Genomic DNA, 13,344 nt, shown 5'->3' with positions numbered 1-13,344 from the left:
TTCTACCTCTGATGGGCACGTTGTAATTCCCCTTCTGTTTCACTCCAGCACTTTTCAGCTGGTTTCTGGCAAATTCATGTGCAGACATGTGATCCTGTAGCTTTTTGGCATAGATGGGTCCCGCAGTACGGTCGGGGTGTCCGGTGGTTTCCCCACCATTATCTCAGCAGGAGTCCGGATCGCTCTACCCAACATGAGAAGGGAAGGGGAGCAGGAAGGAGACTACTGCACAGCCGACCTGTAAGCCATTAACACCAGGAGGATGTGGGTAATCCAGTCGCGTTGATGCTTCACTGTCACTATGGCCAACAGCTGTGCCAGAGTGCAGTTAAATATTTTGACCAGTCCATCACTCTGAGGGTGGAGGTTATGATTCAGGTGTTATGGGAGGAGTTTTTCACACATTGCAGCATACATGCAGGACTCAAAGTTCCTGCCCTGTTCTGTGTGGATGACTTCACGGGCCCCAAACCTGCTAAACATCCCCTCCACTAGAGCGTCCACTACAGTCTCTGCTTCCTAGTCTGGCAGACAGTATTTTTCATTCATTTTACATTTATTTAACCAGGTTAGTCCTGTTGAGATCAAGACTTCTTTTGCAAGGGAGACCTGGACAATTCTAAAGTTTCCAATTCACCTAACCTGCATGTGTTTAATGTGGGTGGAAACCGGAGCACCCGGAGGAAACCCACACAAACATGGGGAGAACATGCAAACTCCACACAGAAAGGCCACAGATAGGAATCGAACCCATGACCTTCTTATACTTCAGGCCACTTTGTGAAATAGTCCATGGCAGTGAGGATGTAACGGTTCCCCCTCTCAGTGCAGGGAAATGGCCCAAGAACTTCAGTTCCCACCCTCTCCATGGGGCAGCCAGCAGGGAACTGTTGAAGCTGAGCATAAGATGTGTCAGTCGGACCTTTGTGTACCATGCAGCTGTCACAAGGATAGTCCTCATCATCACATCTGTGCTGGCCCCAGATAAAACCCCTGGTGAAGGCGGTGGAGGTTTATAGTGCAAAACATTAGCTGGACAGCTGGCGGCAGATGGTTGGCAGGGTTTGACCACTGGAAGGGTGGCAAGCGGTACAAAGGGTATGTTAGGGGATATGCAGTCCTAAGCACTACTGGTGGTCATGTTGGCCATTGGTGCTACAATGGTGTGGTTTGAGACATGAGGATTGTAGGATTTGTGGGACTATTGGGTTATTGATTCCAGAATTTTCAGCCAATTCCTCAGAGAGAGCTCTTGTTACAGAGCCATCAGGTGCAGAATTCTTTAGGATAAATGTACAACACTCTTGGCCAAATATGTGGCATACACCTCCTTTTTCAGCTAGAGCAAAGTCTAGAGCCAAACTGTTTTTTGTGTTTTGATAAGCCATCAATAAAGTGACTGTTAGTTGTTCCTGTAGTCCAGTCATAGTGTCTCTGGTCAGATTATTCAATCTTTGCACATTGAAATGGATATAATTAATTCCATCTACATTTTTGTGCTTATCGTGCACCACCAACAGATGGCTGACTCAAATCCCACCGCAATTTGATCCACCAATTTATATTCATCAGGCACCCCCCTAGGTACTCCTATGGCATCAAGATATGTTGGAGAACCCGTATATATGATATGATATGATGATTTTCAGAATGCTCAATCAAATCCTTATGTGTCCTATTAATGGTGGTCAATGGGACAATGAGGGAGAGAATGAGTATATGAATGAATGGATGAATTTGTTTTGGTACAAAAAACTGATTTCTTAGTTACCCCAAGTAACCGAAAGGGTGTAGCTTGAAGCAAAGCTTATATCACCTCCCTCTTTTACCTTAGGAAATTATACTCATCACAATATACAACAAGAGCAAAGCACAGACATTTTATTTTAATTAACTTAAATTTCTTCAGCACAACCATATAAGTAATAGGCACAATCCAAAAATAATAATACAAGTTCAGTAAACTTAATTTTCCACACTGTAACAAGATATTATATTGTTTTTATAAAGTCTTTTGAAGTTGACTAGAGTACAGCATAATTCAATATTTTCGGGACAGTTGTTCCAAATGTTTGCTCCTTTTACTGACACAGTGATTTTTTACAGTAGTTATCGGGTAATAAAAGGTTCCTCTCAAGTGGTACCTGGAGTCCTTCATTTTAAACATATTTTGGACATGTTGAAGCAGAGGTTTGCTTTTTTGTTTTGTACATGGTTTATATTGTAGTGTAACTAACAAAGTCCATGAATTTCAGAATGTCTCAGCAGATAAATCATGGGTTGGTTGGCTCACAGCAAGGTTTATTCTTGATAATTCTTTTGGGTCTTTTTTGCAATAAAAATATTGAATTAGTGTTTGTTTTATATGTGTTTCCCCAAACCTCAATACAATATCATACATGGAGCTTATTAATGAATAATATAGTGAATATTGAGAGAGGAAATCATGGGCTTTATACAGAATTGCAATGGATTTTGACATTTTGAATTGACATATTTCCAGCTTAATTCATCATCAATAATAACTCCAAGAACTTTGGTTTCAGTTTCAGTTACAATTTCAGCATCATGTATTGGTAGGTTTCTGCTTGAAATCCTTGGCTTATTTCCAAATATAATGCACTTCATTTTACCGATATGAAGTGATAATTTGCATCAAACCATTATTTGAATTTCTGTAGTTCCTTCTCCACCATATCCAAAAGCTGTCCCAAATGATCCCCACATGTAATATTCAAAAATTCTGATTTATCTTATTAATATGAACATACTGAAACCTGTTTTGTAATTAGCTGGCTAGCCAATCATGTGTCAGTCATACCCCTGCTATATATTGCTTTTTCCAAGACTGATCCTTAGTCTTTCCTAAGAGCTGGTTGTCCATCATGGTGAGATAGCCAGCAGAAAATTAATACACAGTTAGGTCAGCATGAAAATGGAGCAGTTCCCACATGTCAGACTTTAATTGTGGTGCTTCTCCACAGAGCAGCTGTCCTTCTGTGTGCACAATTACAGAGGCTTACGCAGTCCATACATGTGTTTTAATTTTCATACTTATTAACTGTCCTAATGCTCCCTACAAATCCCGCTGACTACTATGCCACCCTTTTCCCAAAGGACTGTAATGGGTCACACTGTCAATCTAGGAATTCTCCTCCAGCCTTTGCTGTTGGATACACAGTTTTTTGACAGAATTTCAGTAAGACTCCTATACAGCAAACTACCCACATTGTATGAAAATAAACACTTCCAGTGTTCGTGTACCCCCATCTATCAATCACTCAATCAATTTTATTTATATAGCGCCAAATCACAACAAACAGTTTGCCCCAAGGTGCTTTATATTGTAAGGCAAGGCCATACAATAATTACGGAAAAACACCCCAACGGTCAAAACGACCCCCTGTGAGCAAGCACTTGGCGACAGTGGGAAGGAAAAAACTCCCTTTTAACAGGAAGAAACCTCCAGCAGAACCAGGCTCAGGGAGGGGCAGTCTTCTGCTGGGACTGGTTGGGGCTGAGGGAGAGAACCAGGAAAAAGGACATGCTGTGGAGGGGAGCAGAGATCGATCACTAATGATTAATGCAGAGTGGTGCATACAGAGCAAAAAGAGAAAGAAACACTCAGTGCATCATGGGAACCCCCCAGTAGTCTAAGTCTATAGCAGCATAACTAAGGGATGGTTCAGGGTCACCTGATCCAGCCCTAACTATAAGCTTTAGCAAAAGGAAAGTTTTAAGCCATAATCTTAAAAGTAGAGAGGGTGTCTGTCTCCCTGATCCGAATTGGGAGCTGGTTCCACAGGAGAGGAGCCTGAAAGCTGAAGGCTCTGCCTCCCATTCTACTCTTACAAACCCTAGGAACTACAAGTAAGCCTGCAGTCTGAGAGCGAAGCACTCTATTGGGGTGATATGGTACTATGAGGTCCCTAAGATAAGATGGGACCTGATTATTCAAAACCTTATAAGTAAGAAGAATAATTTTACATTCTATTCTAGAATTAACAGGAAGCCAATGAAGAGATGCCAATATGGGTGAAATATGCTCTCTCCTTTCTAGTCCCCGTTAGTACTCTAGCTGCAGCATTTGAATTAACTGAAGGCTTTTCAGGGAACTTTTAGGACAACCTGATGATAATGAATTACAATAGTCCAGCCTAGAGGAAATTAAATGCATGAATTAGTTTTTCAGCATCACTCTGAGACAAGACCTTTCTAATTTTAGAGATATTGCGTAAATGCAAAAAAGCAGTCCTACATATTTGTTTAATATGCGCTTGAATGACACTCAAAGCACTTTACAATAATGCCTCACATTCACCCCGATGTCAGGATGCTGCCAAAGAAGGCGCTCACTACACACCGGGAGCAACTAGGGGATTAAGGACCTTGCCCAAGGGCCCTTAGTGATTTTCCGGTCAAGCTGGGATTTGAACCGAGAATTCTCTGGTTTCAAGCCCAGCGCTTAACCACTAGACCATCACTCCCCCAACATATTCTCCTTGAACATTACATTTACACTAGAATTCTCAGTCATTCCCCCCTACTGAGGACGATTTCCTCCCAGGTTCGAATAGATTCTTGTCTTAACGACACAACCACGGCACACCCTCGTGGGCATCCACGGCACACCTTCATGGGCATCCGTAGTACAACCGCATGGGCAACAGTTAACAGCTTCCACAGAACACTTCGTGGACAACCGCAACTGGCTTAGGTCCTAGTGACTCGTATCATCACAAAAAAACTTTTGAACTACACCTGTTATCTCACTTTTCAACCAAATGTCAAGCCTGCGCAATTAACTTGACATGAAATTTGATTTTTAAATAAATAAAAAATTAAATTAAAAGTAATTCTAAATGAAATTATCAAAATGTGGAGAAATTTGATATTATAGTACAACAGGTTTTCTGCCCATCTGTTGTTTGGAAGAAAAAATCCTTCTCCTTCGTTGATGGTCCCACAGTCAAGGCCGCAATCAGGACAAACCTCCAGGATTTCTGTACCAAATTGTAGTACTGTCCTGAATAGGAAAACTCAGCAAGTACAAACATTCAATTTAATAACATTTCATGTGAAGTTAGGCAGATCTGGGTCCTCAATGGAATGAGTGCATGCCCAACGCGAAATACAGTGATGTTTTGCGGAAAGTCCCTGTACAGTGGATGGACCTGTTTTTGCACCTGATTTCTATTTGGTCTCTGTGACAGAGGGGCGGTCCTCCCAGGCCACGTGCACAGCGCATGATCAAAAAAGGTTACGTCATGTTTAAGCCATGTGCTGACTAGGTCAAAACTGGAAAGACATAATAACAAGACCTTGAGTTGGTGACCACTAGGCCTGTTGTTGCGCCTTTTCACATGATAACAAGATAGCAGTTACAAATTGTGCTTTTTGGAGCAGACAGAAAAATCTAAACAAAAACACAGTAACTCTGTGTAGATAAAGAAAGTTTAGCAAGAACATATTGACCCATTGAACTTGACCTTATATAATCCTATTGGAAATGCATGGCTGATACTTATTGAAAATTAGCAAATTATTAGAGTGTTAAGGCTACCTGACTATAGTTGCGTATGAATTTGTGGGAAAAATGGGCAAACCCAAGAAAACGTTGCAGTTGTTTGAGATTGGTGGGAGCTGGGCTTTCAGCTATGTCACAGATTTTCTCAGGGTCCAGTTTTACCTGCCCTTGAGCAATAATGAAGCCTAAGAATGAGATGGATGGGAGATGGGAAAGCACATTTTTTTGGCCTTAACAAACAGCCTGTTTTTCTCACAGCCACTGTAGACATGACGAACATACATCTGGTGATCTTCTACGTTCTCAGAGAAGATGAGGATATTATTGAGATAGATGACCCACAAAGTGGCCCTTTACACAATGATGTCAGTTTTTAACGCAGTGCTGCCTGAGGGATCGAAGGTTCAATGTTGGTTTTGGGCCTTGCCGCTTACGTGTAGAAAGTTCTCCAGATTCCCTGAATCTTCTGATTATATTATGGACTATAGATGATGGATTCCCTAAATTCCTTGCAATTAAATGTGAGAAACATTGTTCTTAAACTGTGGACTATTTTTTTTTTCACACAGTTGTTCACAAAGTGGTAATCCTCGCCCTGTCTTTTCTTGTGAATGGCTGAGCCTTTTGGGGATGCTCCTTTTATACCCAATCATGACACTCACCTGTTTCCAATTAACCTTTTCACCTGTGGAATGTTCCAAACAGGTGTTCTTTGAGCATTCATCAACCTTCCCAGTCTTTTGTCGCTCCTGTCCCACTTTTTTGAAATGTGTTGCAGGCATCCATTTCAAAATGAGCAAATATTTGCACAAAAACAATAAAGTTGTGTGAACATTAATTATCTTGTATTGTGGTGTATTCAGTTGAATACAGGTTGAAGAGGATTTGCAAATCGTATTCTGTTTTTATTTACATTTTACACAACGTCCCAACTTCATGGAATTGGGGTTGTATATATGCATCAACACATTATATACCATAGTAGCAAATATATACACAGCTACAAATTATTTACACAGCAGTACATTATATACAGAGCGATAAATCTATACGCAGCAATACAATATATAGCAACAAATTATATACATAGCAAGTCATTATATTTGCAGCAACAAATTATATACACAGTGGACACATTATATACACACCATAAATTATATACACAGCGATAAATTATATATGCAGCAACACAAAGTATATGCCAGCAACTCAGTATATACACAGCAGCAAATTATATACACAGCAACACAATATATACAAAGTGATAAATTATATACGCATCAACAATTATATATGAAGCGGCACTATATATGCAGCAACAAATTACATATGCAGCGAAACAATATATACACAGCAACAAATTTATATGCAGCAACACAATATGTATGATAGCAACAAATTATATACACAGCAACAGATTATATACGATGCAACACTATATATACACATCAACAAATTATATACACAGCAACACATATATGTGCAAGTAACAATATATGCAGCCATATAATATATACTCTGCAACAAATTAATATACGCAGAAACACAATATATACCCAGCCCCGGATTTCAGCTTGGGACAAGGGCGGTTGCATCTCCTCCACTCTCCCTTATCTCTGTTCTCTGCCTTTAACCTTCAAGTCCCTACTTCACCAGACTGTGAATTCCTCAAATGATATTGGATTCTGGATCTATTGGACTACTATTGGATTAACCATGGAATTGATCAGCTGGTCTCTGAACGCTATTGACATCATTTTTTCTACAAGAAGGTCAGGACCGGGGATCCTAACTGCCCAGATGGAATGCATCCTGCGGGCTATGTCCTCGACTCCTGGAGTTCCTGGCCTGTTGCATGCTTGGCGCCTTTCTTTGTTGAGGACGTCGAGGATTTATTCATTTTTGGTCTCATGGTAGCAAGGCTGGTACTTTTTGGCTTATGTGCTGCCCTGATCTACTGGAAAATTGGCAGGACAGCGGCATCAAGAACCACGGGCCCTCGCTTGTCCGTCATGATTAACGAGGTTGGCAAGGCAGTGCATTCTCAGACTGCGATGACTCTTGAACTCAGACACAAATTGGATGACATCTTGGAGCAGATGCATGCCTTGCAGTTGAAGCTGAAGATTTCAGAGGCCGGTAAATATTCTTAATTCAAAACTGGGAATATTCTTAATTCATAATTGGGATTTGGTTGTGCAAGTGGAACTGTTAAAAAGTGTTTTTCACTGCTGTAACCATAACATTACAGGCTTATCAAGCCTGAAGATCAAATTGCCCGACTGTCTCCTCCAGAGGGATTTGCTTCGGCCTGGGGAACATTTGGCTGTTTCATCTCACAAAGACAATAAACTGCTTTTCACACGACTAAAACATGTTCCATTCCCTCCCCCTCGCCCCCTCCTTTCCCCATCAACACCCACCCTTTCTGGCGCCTGCTTATTGTCATCCTTTTCCCTTCAGCAGGGGCGGTGCAGTTTTAGCTGCAAGCCCGTGTCCCCCCCCAAGCTGATGGCAGCACAACTCAGGGTTGCTGCGTGACCTTCACCACTTGCCTCAATTCGGCTAACGGACTTCTTCAAACTTGGTGCACCTAAACAATGTCAAATGTGTATGTGTTGCCTTTAATTCTGATGTGTGCCATTATTACGTTAACAAGTAATATTGTAGACGAATTGCTGTCTGAGGTAACTGGAGTGTAAACATAATTTCCTCCACTGTGAGATCAATAAAGTATATATCTATCTATCTATCTATCTGCAAATTACATATGCAGCGGCACAATATATATGCAAGAACACATTATATATCTAGCAAGACAATATATACACAGCAACAAATTATATATGTATCACCACAATAAATATGCAGCTACAAATTATACACACAGCGACAAATATATAGCTAGCGACAATATACGCTGCAACAAATTGTATGAGTATTGTACAAATTGTATGTGTCGTGACAAATATATGCTGCGAAACAATTTATACACATTTTTAAGTGCCGCATGAGTGTTACCAAGGATTACAAATGACATGTGAGTGTGCCACCCCCCACCCGCAACACAGATGGCATGCGAGTCTGCGTGTGCCTGACAACCACCACAAATGGTATGCGAGTGTGCATGTGAGGCACCCTCACCAACGCAGATGGTGTGTGAGGGTGTTACCCCCCCCAGCACCACCACACCATGAGCCTATAGTCGAGGTGTGGTTGAGGTTGCAGACGGTGGCTGCAGTGCAGTGTGAACACGGTCAGCAAAGCGTGCACACTGGATGGCTGTCATGTCCATGATGGCACAGCTGTGGAACACCATGGCATATCGCAAACCCACTGTTGGGAAGGTGTCGTAGCACAGACCCACAACAGGGGGCGCAAATGAACGGACAATGAATAAGCCAAAAAGTAACAATTTTAATGTTGTGACAACACACACTTAAATACACAAAATTTGCAAAGTCAATTAACACCAGGTGACGTGTGGGCAGGCCCGAAGATAGAAGACCCCCCTTACGAGAGAGAAGCCGCGTCCCACACGGCTTCCACCACCAACGGTCTGAAGAACACCGGAGCCGCCACGTCCCGAGTCCCCAGGCGGCCTCTGTCTTCGGCTGTCGACCCTGGTACTGCTGGCAGAAAGCAAAGACAAGATGAATGAGTGTGAGTCCGCACACTCAGTAATCCACAGTCTGCACACAGTTAGGAGGGGAGCACCTCCACCTCCAATCACACACTCGTGCAGCTCCTGTTTAATTCCACTTATCTGGTTTGGGGTGTGAGGCGAAGCCGTCGCTGTCACACCAAACGCCAATCCCACAGACAAGGACGAACACCACAGGATAACGGCTGCAAAAGAAGCTCAGATTATCACTCAACGATATGAGTCAGCGGAGAAAATTACCTCTTCGGTAGTCGATTTCTCGGCGAGGAGGTGGAGTTGCAGTCCGGCCTTTATGGTGATGATGATGATGATTATGAACGAGTGACAGCTGGTGCTGAGGATGAGTGACAGCTGTCACTTCTTCTGGGTCTGGCGCCCTCTCGGGCTTGGAGCCCGCACTCCAAGCAGGGCGCCCTCTGGTGGTGGTGGGCCAGCAGTACCTCCTCTTCAGCGGCCCACATAACACCCACACCACCACAACAGAGATGAAAATAAGAACCCAGCCTGGCTGCATGTCACAGAACCAACGTGCTAGCCAACCCGACAGGCGCATCACGTGACACACGATCACAACGTCCACATGGTCCATCAGTCATGTCACATCCTGGCTGACAGCCTCACAGAAAAATCAGCATGGCCAGCTCCATTGCCCCACAGGCTGGAGCCGTGAGCCCATCTCTGTGAGCGCATTGTTGCAGTGGGAAGGTGGGCATGTCGCATGTCGAACACGTATTGACTGACATGGTCACACACGCACACACGCACACACACACAGGAGACCGTGAATGACGTGATCACGTCATGGGTTAGATGACATTCGAAATCATGCAGGGAGGGGGCTGACCACCGGTCACAGCCAGTGCTGTGATCCTGCAGCGTGCGCCGCTCCACATTGCAGCCACCACCTCAGTGCAATGCGGAGCTGGGGAACACATATTGTCACATGTGCTCCATTCACCCATGTGCAAGGCATGGTGCTGCACACGTGTCTGCAAATGATAATCATTACTACTACTAACACATCATGCCATGCAGAATATCACCTAATGAGACTCCACCACGAGACGTGTACATCGGCGTGCTTTCCTCACATGGTAATAAATAAAACCACATATCACCTTAGCAATGCGGTCACCAGTGCTCCAGTGTGCACTGGCCAGAGGGACACGCGGATCCAGCTCATTGATCATGGTGTGAGTGCATCATGTCATTTGTGTAAAACATAAAAGGAAGAAAAAGTCATCCATGTCAGTTCATTTTACTTCCTGGTGTATGTCTAGGAGGAGGATAATTCTTGTATTGTCCGCTCTTTATAACAGGAATTAAATATTAAAAAGTGCGGTTGTGTTTTTTGTGTGTGTGTGTGTATGATTTTCTTTACAATGAGAACAGAATCATGGCCAGTAATATCACTGTCTAACATTTAAATAGTACATTCATTGTACTTATGATGTTCTGTGCTCTCTCATTATTTTGTGCTTCACACATTTCCGTTGATTTATGCACAGCATAAATAATATGTCCAGCATGTAATTGCTGCTGCTGTCTGAGCGCCATGTACATCCTCGCACTGTATTCGTGCACGCGCACATGAGCGTGCACAAAACCGTTGCTACAGGATCATTTGCGCCTGTCCGACGGTGTGTCCCTCCCGACAGCGGGTGGAATTTTTTGCGGTTTGCCAGTTTTTTTTTTCTTTTTGCTCTTTTTCGGCCAGTTTCTGCTTCTTTTGTCCAGCTTCGTGTGAAGGGGCCCTTATATATGCATCAACACACTATATACGCAGCGAGAAATTATGTACACAGCAACAGTTTATTATTGTATTGTAATATTATTGTAAGTGGGATAGGTTATATTTTAGGTTATAGGTTATATTTTGTATGAGAATTAGCTGTGTGAATGTGTATTTATTTCTCTGTCCATGTTTAAGATGGTAATATATTGTTCATTATTATCACTTTACTGAGGCGTTGCTAGGCTGATATCGTAGATTTACGTTGACCCTATCTGGCTATACCCGCCCGCTGTGCGTAAACAATTGACATCATAGCGCGCAGCCCAAGAACTGTCTGCAGATGAAAACATAACAAGGCGAGAAGTGTGTGTTGGTCCCAATATGGATATTCCGGATGATTTTCTCATGGATAGTATGACAATGAACAGCGCAGCCAAAGCAGGCAGCTTGATGAGAATGCACTGCCGAATTCGGACAGCAGCACGCACCAGCTGACACAACAAAAGTTAAAGTGAGGCAACTTGTTATGTATGAGTTACGTGTTGTGTATCTCAGTAAAGTGATAATAATGCAAATAACATGCTGTTGTCGTGCGGTATGCATTTTCTGAGTCCCGACGTTCATGCCCAGTCGCCCAAAATGACAGATATTCGCCCTTGTTAAATGCATACCGCCCTCTAAAAGCATGTTATTGTATTAATATGGCATGCAGATTTGGCTTAGCAATAAAAACGCCATCACGTTGTCCATGTTGTGACATGTCATTTAAAAAATGTTTTTGAAAGTATTGGTTTTGCAGCAGTATTGTAACTGATTATACATCATTGTGTTCTGTGTGGTTCTATTTTTTTCTGAGGCTGAGATGAAGTGAGCTGTTTTGAAGGAGGGTGGATTGTTGTGGGAGCGCTGGTGTATCTGGTGACTGTGTGTCAGTGGCAAATGTTTGACATGTCTCACATCAGGTTTTCTGCATTTCTGCTTTGGATCGGTTCAGAATCTGAAGTGTTTTGGGGTTTGTAGTGCAACATTCATGAAAGCTGAACCGAGGTGCTCTGGTGCATGTTTGTGCTTTAAAACATATGCACAACATACAGTTATCATTTGGACTGTGACATATCATCACATTTCTTTTTTCTCTTAAAAAACACAAAACAAAAAAATAGGTTAACACATAAAGAAAGTTTAGCAAGAACATATTGACCCATATTTGCACAAAAACCATAATGTTTATCAGTTTGTACATTAAATATCTTGTCGTTTTGGTGTATTCAATTGAATGTAGGTTGAAGAGGATTTGCAAATTATTGTATTCTGTTTTATTTACATTTTACACAACGTCCCAACTTCATTGGAATTGGGGTTGTAAATCATGTTATGTGTGAAGGGGCCCTTAAGAATGTCACGTTTTCAATATGAAAGTCAGACAGCTGAACGGGGTCATGGAGATTTACATGCGTTTCACTGCCGGTCTCACTCCGCTCCACAACACAGGCTTTATCTTCATCATCTGCAGTGACGGCGTGACTCGAGTGTGTGATAAAGAATAACAGTCACAACATGTGAGGGGAATTGTGATCTTCACCCCCACCCCTGGAGGCCCGTGGACACCAGATCCGGGGATTTGAGCCTCCAATCCGCCAGCATGGAGAGCCTATTCTGGGCCTGCTGGGTCTGGCAGGACCTTAGCAACAGATTGGACTGTTTACTCATCCAGCTATGTTGAGTTGGACACAGATTTATTATTTATTGTGACCAAATCTGTCTTGAAATTACTCACACAGTTATTCCCTTTCAAAGAGAGTAACACACACACACACACACACACACACACACACACACACACACACACACACACACACACACACACACACACACACACACACACACACACACACACACACACACACACACACTTCACAGCACAAAGAGACAAAAGGCACTTTTGTTTTTGTTTTTACATTCTTACATGCAGAGTGGTTTTGTTAAATTTGGTGTCATGGTCTGGAAAATAATTTACTTCAACTGGGAAAAAATGTACAAAATTTAATTGCGTGACATGACAAAGGGTGTCACAGTAATAATTTGATGACAAAGTAAAATATTGCTGCACTCCAGCAAGCACACAATAAATTGTAAAAAAAAAAAAAAAAGAAAACAAACTGAGGCACACAGCTGACATGGACACAGTTCAGAGAATTTTTACAGTTTGTGGACAAACTTCAGCACAGACTGTACTGATGCTGAACTGGGAGTTACGTGGATGTAACCCCAGTTCTGTCAGTATGTCTGTGGCCTGTATCTGTGGATGTCACACATCACAAAAATCACCATTCAGTTTTGAATTTTAAGTTAAGGATTTTATCATTTTTGGATCAGAATAAAAAACTCAGAACTCAGCCACATGGGGTGTGCAGCCAG

At 42.4% G+C, this 13,344-nt stretch overlaps 1 protein-coding gene across 2 annotated transcripts in view; it reads left to right on the top strand.

Annotated features, from left to right (window-relative positions):
* nova2 (NOVA alternative splicing regulator 2) overlaps nt 1–13,344 on the top strand; it is a 350,562-nt gene that overhangs the window by 45,337 nt on the left and 291,881 nt on the right. The gene's annotated exons all lie outside the window — the stretch shown is intronic.

Source organism: Thalassophryne amazonica, chromosome 4, assembly GCF_902500255.1.
Source record: "Thalassophryne amazonica chromosome 4, fThaAma1.1, whole genome shotgun sequence".
Lineage (NCBI taxonomy): Eukaryota > Metazoa > Chordata > Actinopteri > Batrachoidiformes > Batrachoididae > Thalassophryne > Thalassophryne amazonica.
This window is presented reverse-complemented; position numbering and strand designations above follow the sequence as displayed.